Source organism: Saimiri boliviensis, chromosome 11 (genome assembly GCF_048565385.1).
Source record: "Saimiri boliviensis isolate mSaiBol1 chromosome 11, mSaiBol1.pri, whole genome shotgun sequence".
Lineage (NCBI taxonomy): Eukaryota > Metazoa > Chordata > Mammalia > Primates > Cebidae > Saimiri > Saimiri boliviensis.
Genome location: NC_133459.1, coordinates 120362680 through 120372935, shown reverse-complemented (window position 1 = coordinate 120372935; position 10256 = coordinate 120362680). Strand labels below are relative to the sequence as shown.

The following is a 10256-nucleotide window of genomic DNA, read 5'->3' as shown; positions in this document are numbered from 1 at the left end:
TTTGCTTATTACATTTAATTATTTCCCTAATCTTCATTTTACCCTCATGAGGGTTGTCAGACTTAGCAAAGCATCATACAGATGCACAGTTACCTTCGAAGACAAAGAGTAAATAAGGTTTTAGTTTAAGTCTCGTGCATTATTTGAGACATACACGAAGAGTCCAAAACTCACACTTCACTGGATGTCCTGTGTTTTCTCTGGCAACCCGGCTCCCCACCGACGTCGTGCTTTGGGGATAGTTATCTCCCGCTCTCAGCTTTGGTTTCTATATCTGGAAAATGTGGAAGTGGGAGGTAGAATAAATGATTTTTAAGTTGCTGTGACTTTCTGAGAGTCCTTCACATGTTACTTGAACCCATTCTCTTGCCAAGCCCAAGCCCCACCCCAACTCCAGTCTGCATGCCTCAGTTTCCCCTCTCAGTCCTTAGGAATACTGTTTTTTTTTAAAAAAAAACTGGAGTCTCGCTTTGTTACCCAGGCTAAAGGGCAGTGTCACGATCTTGGCTCACTGCAACCTCTGCTTCCCAACCAATGCTGTCTCAGCCTCCCGGGTAGCTGGGATTATAGGCGTGAATCATTATGCCTGGCTAATTTTTATATTTTTAGTATAAAAATTAGGGTTTCACCATATAGGGTTTCACCATGTTGCCAGGCTGGTCTCGAACTACTGGCCTCAAGTTAACTACCCGTCTCAGCCTCCCTAAGTACTGGGATTACAGGTTTGACCCACCCCACCCAGCTCAAAGACAATGGAACACTACTTTCTAATCTTGAGTCAGTTTCACTTATGCAGCAATGGCGCCAGCTGGTGGCTCCATGGAGAAGTGCCCTGAGGGTAAACTGCCCACAGCAGGGATCAGAAAAACACTCAAAGGAATCTGACAGAAGATTAGCATCTCTGGGAGAAAAAAATGGTTCAATAAACTGTAGCAACCCCAGTATCCACACCTCCTTCACCAGGATCTCATGGTGATGTTAGGAGCTGTCTACCAAGAGGCAGGAAAAATGCACAGGGAAAGTGACACAGTGCATTATCTGCAGGTATCTTGGTCTTCTCTGATTTTTTTTTTTTTTTTTTTTTTTTTTGAGGTGGAGTCTTGCAATGTCCCTCAGGCTGGAGTGCAGTGGTGTAATCTCATCTAACTGCAACTTGCACCTCCCGGGTTCAACTGATTCTCCTGCCTCAGCCTCCTTAGTAGCTGGGATTACAGGGGCCTGCCACACCATGCCTGGCTAATTTTTGTATTTTCAGTAGAGATGAGGTTTTGCCATGTTGTCCAGGCTGGTCTTGAACTCCTGACATCAAGTGATCCACCTGCCTCAGACTCCTAAAGTGCTGAAATTACAGGCATGAGCCACCACACACAGCCTGGTCTCCTCTGATTTTAGCAATGATGGTGTCGACCTGATCAATTGCCCTGAATTTTCCCTTGTTCTTCCTGTCTGTCTCTTTCTTCCTAATGAAGACAAGTATGCACTACACATCAAGCACTGTCTGAGTGCCTTCTATTGCATTTGCTAAGCACCTAATGTTTGCAAGGCCCTAGAATACAAGGTGAAGGAATTAGAAAAAAGTCCTGGCCCCTAGTCCTGCCAAAAACAATCATATGTATGCGCATTTGATTTTTTAAAAAGTATTCAATTATAATCAAAATGCCACTAACATTTTCACAAGGTCAGGCGCAGTGGCTCACACCTGTAATCTCAGCACTTTGAGAGGCCAAGATGGGTGTATCATTTGAGGTCAGGAGTTGGAGGCCAGCCTGGCTGACGTGGTGAAACCTGGTGTCTACTAAAAATACAAAAATGAGCCAAACCCAGTGGCACACGCCTATAATCCCAGCTCCTCAGGGGGCCGAGACTGGAGAACTGTTTGAACCCAAGAGGCGGAGGTTGCAGTGAACTGAGATTGTACCACTGCACTCCAGCCTGGGTGATGTAGCCAGACTCTGTCTCAAGAAAATAAAACATTTTTTACTATTTTTAGAAAGAGTGTCTTGCTCTGTCTCAGAGCTGGAATTCAGTGGCGTGATCACAGTTCACTGAAACCTTGAACTGCTGGGCTCAAGGGATCCTCCTGCCTCAGCCTCCCAAGTAGTTAGTACTATAGGTGCACACTATAACCAACATGCCCAGTTAATATAAAATTTTTTTTTGTAAAGATAAGATCTCTCTGGTTGGGATGTTACTCAGACTAGCCTTGATCTGGCATCCAGTGATCCTCCCACCTCAGCCTCCATATGCCATTATAACTTTAAGGTACCTAGCCAGGGCTTAGTACTTAAATGTACTTAGTATTTAAATGTACTTAGCCAGAATCACCTATACCTGTGATCCCAGTACTTTGGGAAGCCGAGGTAGGATGATCACCTGAGGCCAGGAGCTTGAGAGCACCTGCCCAGCGTACTGAAACCACATCTCTACTAAAAATACAAAAAAATTATCTGGGTGTGGTAGTGCCTGTAATCCCAGCTACTAGGGAGGCTGAGGCACATGAATTGCTTGAACGTTGGAGGTGGAGGTTGCAGTGAGCTGAGATCACACCATTGCATCAGCCTGGCCAACAGAGGGAGACTCTGTCTCAAACAAACATCTAGCCAGGGCTCTGGAAACCATGGCATATAGTATCTACACAGGAGACATAGAGATCCCACCACCATCTGTTTTTTTTTTTTTTAAAGACGGAGTTTCGCTCTTGTTACCCAGGCTGGAGTGCAATGGCACTGTCTCGGCTCACCGCAACCTCCGCCTCCTGGGTTCAGGCAATTCTCCTGCCTCAGCCTCCTCAGTAGCTGGGATTACAGGCATGTGCCACCATGCCCAGCTAATTTTTTGTATTTTTAGTAGAGACAGGGTTTCACCATGTTGACCAGGATGGTCTCAATCTCTCAACCTCGTGATCCACCTGCCTCGGCCTCCCAAAGTGCTGGGATTACAGGCTTGAGCCACCGCACCCAGCTCACCATCTGTTTTTATACAGCTCATGAGCTTCCCAAGAATGTTTATTGGTTTTATATTTTTAAATACTTGAAAAAAATCAGACTGGGCACAGTGGCTCACACCTGCAATCCCAGCACTTTGGGAGGCTGAAGTGGGAGGATCACCTGAGATCAGAAGTTGGAGACCAGCCTGGCTAACATGGTGAAACCCCATCTCTACTAAAATACAAAAATTAGCCAGGCCTGGTGGCACACACCTGTAATCCTAGACTATAGTGCAGTGGTTCAGTCTTGGCTCACTGCAATCTCTGCCTCCTGGGTTCAAGTAGTTCTCCTGCCTCAGCCTCCCAAGTAGCTAGGACTACAGGTGTGTACCACCATGCCCACCTTTTTTTTTTTTTTGTATTATTAGTAGAGATGGAGTTTCACCATGTTGGGGAGGATGGTCTCGATCTCCTGACCTCATGATCTGCCCACCGCAGCCTCCCAAAGTGATAGGATTACAGACATGAGCCCCAGCTTTTTTTTTTTTTTTTTTTTTTTTTGAGAGAGGGTCTCGCTCTGTGGAGGTGCAGGCTGTGCTGAGTTCTGACTGTACTACTGCACCCAGGCTGGAGTGCAGAAGTGACATAATGGCTCACTGCAGCCTCCACCTTCCCTGGATTCAAACGATCCTCCCCCTTCAGCCTCGTGAGTAGCTGGCTACAAGAACATGCCAACATGCCTGGCTAATTTTTTTGTGTTTTTTTGTAGAGACTGGGTCCCTCTATGTTATGCACGCTGGTCTCAAACACCTGGCTTCAAGCAGTCCCCCTGCCTTAGCCTCCCAAAGTCCGGAACTCTGGATATTACAGCGGTGAGCCACTGTACTCAGTCTGTATTATCCTTACAAACGAATTTTTTTTTTCTTTTTTGAAGACAGGGTCTCAGTCTGTCATCCAGGCTCACTGCATCCAGGTGCAATTGTGGCTCACTGCAGCCTCCACCTCTCAGGCTCAAGCAGTCCTCCTGCTTCAGCCTCCCAGTAGCTGGGACCACAGGTGCACCACCATGTAAGACTAACTTATTTTTTGTAGAGATGGGCTTTCACCCTCCTGCCTGGGCTGATCTCAAACAGCTGGACTCAAATGATCCTCCAGCCTCAGCCTCCCAAAGTGCTGGGATTACAGATGAGAGCTGCCAAACCCAACCTGTTTTATTGCTTATAGTAGTTACCTGTATTAGAAGACATTCCAAGCCGGGCGCAGTGGCTCAAGCCTGTAATCCCAGCACTTTGGGAGGCTGAGGCGGGTGGATCACGAGGTCAAGAGATCGAGACCATTCTGGTCAGCATGGTGAAACCCCGTCTCTACTAAAAAATACAAAAAAATTAGCTGGGCATGGTGGCACGTGCCTGTAATCCCAGCTACTCAGGAGGCTGAGGCAAGAGAATTGCCTGAACCCAGGAGGCAGAGGTTGCGGTGAGCCGAGATCGCGCCATTGCACTCCAGCCTGGGTAAACAAGAGCGAAAACACTGTCTCAAAAAAAAAAAGACATTCCATTGTGTTCAAGCCCCTGGCTTACCAAAAACTCCACGGCCATCACTCTGAGCCTGCTTATAGAGAAGACTAGTAGGGGTTGCATTGCCTTTTCTTTTTTCTTTTGAGATGGAGTCTTCTCTGGCCCCAGGCTTAAGTGCAGTGGCGTGATCTAAGCTCACTGCTAGCTCCACCTTCAGGGTTCAAGTGATTCTCCTGCCTCGGTCTCCCAATTAGCTGGGATTACAGGCACATGCAACCATGCCCGGTTCATTTTTGTATTTTTAGTAGAGCCAAGGTTTTGCCATGTTAGCCAGGCTGATCTTGAACTCCTGACCTCAAGTGATGTGCCCACCTCAGCCTCCCAAAGTGCTGGGATTACAGGCATGCACCCCCATGCGTGGCAGAAGGATCTGATTTTCTCATTTTATTTTTTAGATGGAGTCTCACTCTGTCACCCAGGCTGGAGTACAATGGTGTGGTCTCAGCTCACTGCAACCTCCCGGGATTCTCAGGCCTCAGCCTCTTGAGTAGCTGGGACTATAGGCATGTGCCACCACACCTGGCTAATTTCTGCATTTTTAGTAGAGATGGGGTTTCTATGTTGGCCGTGATGGCCTCGAACTCCTGACCTCTGGTGATCTTCTCACCTCCACCTTCTAAAGTGCTGAGATTACAGGTGTAAACCACCGTGCTGAGCCATGGGTTTTCTTGAACCAAGGCATATTCCTTGTCATGTTTAACAAAATTGTGCCCCAGCCCTGTACTTTCCTTGATTCATCCTCCTTTGAATAGCGAACTTCTCAAAAGCTGTAAGGAACATGGAAGAGCCACTGGCCAGGTGGGCTGGGGTCCCAAGCAGTTGCCACCGCCTTTCCCAGGATGTACACGGGGTCTCATGTACCTGTCCTGTTATCTCCTAGGTCAGCTCGTCGACACCGTCTGGGTGAAAAAAGGAGACCAGACCTTGTTTTCTTCCATGTTCAAAGCCAGTATCACCATCCACAACATTGCTGTCAGTGCGTGCCTGACCCACCAGTAGCCTGGAAATATTTAGACCTGGTTTATTAACCACACACCTGCCAGACCCAACCCAGCCAAAACACTAAATCGACCGAACGCAGTGACCCACACCTGTAATCCCATCACTTTGGGAGGCCGAGGCCGGTGGATCTCCTGAGGTCAGGAGTTTGAGACCAGCCTGGCCAACATGGTGAAATCCCATCTCTACTGAAAATATAAAAATGAGCCAGGTGTGGGGGTGCACACCTGTAATCCCAGCTACTTGGGAGGCTGAGGTGGGAGAATCACTTGAACACAGGAGGTGGAGTTGCAGTGAGCTGAGATTGAACCACCGCACTCCAACCCGGGCAGAGCATGACACTCCATCTCAAAAAACAACAGTAACGAGGCTGGGCCCAGTGGCTCACGCCTGTAACCCCAGCACTTTGGGAAGCCAAGGCGGGTGGATCACAAGGTCAAGAGATTGAGACCATCCTGGTCAACATGGTGAAACCCCGTCTCTACTAAAAAATATAAAAAAATAGCTGGGCATGGTGGCACATGCCTGTAATCCCAGCTACTCAGGAGGCTGAGGCAGGACAATTGCCTGAACCCAGGAGGCGGACGTTGTGGTGAGCCGAGATCGTGCCATTGCACTACAGCCTGGGTAACAAGAGCGAAACTCCGTCTAAAAAAAAGACGACGACAACAACAACAACAACAGTAACAACAACAAAAACACAAACTCAAACTCCAGCCCCCTTTTTTTTTTTTTTTAAGAGATAGATAGGGACTTCCTGTGTTGTTCAGGCTACAGTGCAGTGGTATAATCATAGCCCACTGCAGCCTCTTACTCCCAGGATCAAGCAGTCCTCCCACCTTAGCCTCCTGAGTAGCTGGGATTACAGGTGAATGCTACCATGCCCAACTAATATTTGTGTGTGTGTGTGTGGAGATGGGGTCTCACCATGTTGGCCAGGCTGGCCTCAAACTCTGAGCTTCAAGTGATCCTCCCATCTCAGCCTTCCAAAGTCCTGGGATTACAGGTATGAGCCTCTGCTCCTGGCCAAAACCTAATTACACATTCGTGAATGACAGAGAGCATGAGCTTCTGTGTCCTTTAACAATGAAATGCAAAACCCATCGGTATGCTGCATCCAGACCCATATCACATGCAGGGATACACAAAGACTCAACATAAATGGATGGAGAAAGATTTACCAACCAACTTGAGAGCAAAAATAAGTTAATTAATAAAAAGCAGGAGTTGCAATTCTCGCCTCTGATACAATAAACTTTAAAGCAACAAAGATCAAAAGAGGCAAAGAAGGACATTACATAATGGTCAAAGGATCAATGCAACAAGAAGAGCTAACGATCCTAAATATATACGCACCCAATACAGGAACACCCAGATTATGTAAGACTTATAAAGAGACAGACTCCCACACAATAATAGGGGGAGACTTCAACATCAATATTAGACAGATCAACGAGACAGAAAATTAACAAGGATATCCAGGACTTGAACTCACATCCGGAACAAGTAAATTTAATAAACATTTATAGAACTCTCCATTTTAAATACACAAAATATACACTCTGATCAGTACCACATCATACCTACTTACAGGTTTAAATGAATTATTGGTTGGCTGCTTGTTTGTTATTTTCTTTCCTCATTTTTTTCCTGTCTCCATTATTAAGCAAAACTACTGGCATAAAAGACGTTTTCAATACCCGTTTTTAGACTGCATTCTAGCCTGGGCAATAAAGCAACACTCCCGTTCTCTCTCCCTCTTCCTCTTTCTTCCTCTCCTTCATTCTTTTTTTTAATTATTCTTTTTTCTTTCTTTCCTTTTTTTTCCTTAAAAACAACAACAACAACAACAACAACAATGAAATGGATTATTCGTTGGATATAACTTTGCTGGGGATGCTGTAACAAAGTGCCACAAACTAAGTGGCTTAGAATAAGACAAATTTGTTGTCTCAGGCCAGATGCCGTGGCTCATGTCTGTAATCCCTGTACTTTGGGAGCATGAGTGAGAGGATAACTTCAGGTCAGGAGTTCAATACCAGCCAGGCCAACAGGATGAAACCCCACCTGTACTAAAAACAATACAGCCGGGAGTGGTGGCTCACACCTGTAATCCTAGCACTTTGGGAGGCTGAGGTTGGCAGATCAAGAGGTCAGGAGTTTGAGACCAGCATAGCCAACATGGTGAAACCCCATCTCTACTAAAAATATAAAAATTAGCTGGCTGTGGTGGTGCATGCCTGCCATCCTAGCTACTCAGGAGGCTGAGGCAGGAGAACTGCTTGAACCCAGAGGTGGAGGTTGCAGTGAGCTGAGATTGCACCACTGCACTCCAGACTGGAGGAAAGAGCAAGAATCCATCTCGGGAAAAAAAAAAAAAAGCCAGGTATGGTTGCATGTACCTGTGTTCCCAAGCTACTCAGGAGGCTGAGGTTGGAGGATTGCTTGAGTCAGGGAGGATGAGGCTGCAGTGAGCTGAGATCACACCACTTCACTCCAGCCTGGGTGACAGAACAAGACCCTGTCTCAAGGAAAAAATATTTTATTCTATCTTTTTCTTTCACAGGCAACAAATTTTTCTTTTAGTAAGGACAACAGTTATATAGCATCAGGGCCCCACCTTCATGACCCATTTTAACTTGATGACCTCTGTAATGACCCAGTCTCCAAATAAGGTCATGCTTGTAATCCCAGCACTTTGGAAGGCTGAAGCAGGAGGATTACTTGAGGCCAGAGTTCGAGACCAGCCTGGGCAACATAGTGAGACTTCACCTCTACAAAACCAATTAAAAAAAAAATTAGCTGGGTATAGGAATATGCACCTGTAGTCCCAGCTCCTTGGGAGGCAGGAGCAGAGTCAGTCCAGGAGGTCGAGGCTGCAGTCATCTGTGATAGTGTCACTGTACACGAGCTTGGGCAGCAGCAAGACCTAGTCTGTCTCAAGAGGGAAAAAAAAAAAAGTTTGCTGATCCAATTTGGGGTAATTTTTAAAAACTTTAATTCTGTATTTTTTCATATTGCTTAGCTTTTCTACATGAACTCTGTGATTATAACCAGAAAATAGCAGTCACATTACTTTTTTTGTTGTTTGTTTTTTGAGATGGAGTTCTGATCTTGTTGCCCAAGCTGGACTGCAGTGGCATGATCTCTGCTCACTGCAACCTCTGCCTCCTGGGTTAAGTGATTCTCCTGCCTCAGCCTCCTGAGTAGCTGGGACTGCAGGCGCACACCGGCCCACCTGGCTCATTTTTGTAGTTTTAGTAGAGAGGGGGATTCACCATGTTGGTCAGGCTGGTCTCGAACTTCTGGCTTCAAGTGATCTTCCCGCCTCAGCCTCTCAAAGTGCTGGAATTACAGGCATGAGCCACTACCCCTGGCCATACTTATCTTTTTGTCCACAAAAATGACCAGCATTTCAATTTTTGTTTTGTTTTTCTTAGATGAAAAAAAACTGGTAGTTATAATTGGGGAGGACAATTTGCATTATGGGAATCTGGGCATCATGCCAAGTTCCATAATCTAAGTTGGTAAAAAGAAACTGAGGTTATGGGCTGGTGGGGTGGCACACGCCTATAATCCCAGCACTTTGGGAGGCCGAGGTGGATGGATTACATGAGGTCAGGAGTTTGAGATCAGCCTGGCCAACATGGTGAAACCCCATCTCTGCTAAAAATACAAAAATTAGCTGGGCCTAGTTGTGGGTACGTTTAATCCCAGTTACTCATGAGACTGAGCAGGGGAATCACTTGAGCCTGGGAGTGGGAGTGAGACTCTCTTTCCAAAAATACAAACAACAAAAAAAAAAGCAAAAGAAAAATTGGGGTTATGAATCATTTGGTAAGGAATAATGGTCTTGTTCACAAACTTGTGATCCTTTTTTTGCAGGCTAGAAATCAACCCAGTTAGTAAAATAGTAGCAACAGCAGCCAAAGGGAAGAATATTTAAAATGCAGGAGGTGCTGGTCTAGGCACGTTCATGGATTACATTATTTAGCCTTGAGCATCATCTTACGAGTACATCCTCATATGGTTCCTATTTGACAGGTGGAAAAACTGAGGCACGGAGACCTATGTCATCTGTCCGGACTCACAGTGGTACTAAGTGGTAGTGCACGTGTCACCTGACATTATCTTGTGCACTATGCCTATCTAATTATTGTTTTTGAGACACAGTTTCCTTCTTCTCGTCCATGCAGGAGTGCAATCTTGGCTCACTGCAACCTCCACTTCCCAGGTTCAAGCGATTCTCCTGCCTCAGCCTCCCAAGTAGTTGGGATTACAGGCATGTGCCACCATGCTTGGCTAATTTTATATTTTTATTAGAGATGGGGTTTCTGCATGTTGGTCAGGCTGGTCTTGAACTCCTGACCTCAGGTGATCCACCTTCCTCCGCCTCCCAAAGTGCTGGGTTTACAGGCATGAGCCACCACATCTGGCATTTTTTTTTTTTTTGAGATGAAGTCTCACTCTGTTGTCCAGACAGGAGTGCCGTGGGATGATCTCTGCTCACTACACCCTCCACCTCCCAGGTTCAAGCCATTCTCCTGCCTCAGCTTCCTGAGTAGCTGCGATTGTAGGCACGTGCCACCACGCTAGGCTAATTTTTGTAATTTTAGTGGAGTCAGGGTTTCACCATGGTGGCCAGGATGGTCTTGAACTCCTGACCTCAGGTGATCCACCTGCTTCAGGCTCCCAAAGTGCTGGGATTACAGGCATGAGCCACCTCACCTGGCCACTATGCCTATCTAATTGTA

At 46.3% G+C, this 10256-nt stretch overlaps 1 long non-coding RNA gene across 1 annotated transcript; it reads right to left on the bottom strand.

Annotated features, from left to right (window-relative positions):
• Nucleotides 1-237: 237 nt before the first annotated feature.
• LOC120363008 (uncharacterized) lies at nt 238-6621 on the bottom strand. Its single transcript, XR_012512631.1, has 3 exons — nt 6430-6621; nt 5365-5503; nt 238-274 (listed from the first exon to the last, which is right to left on the bottom strand). It is a non-coding gene; the product is annotated as an uncharacterized LOC120363008 (long non-coding RNA).
• Nucleotides 6622-10256: the final 3635 nt, after the last annotated feature.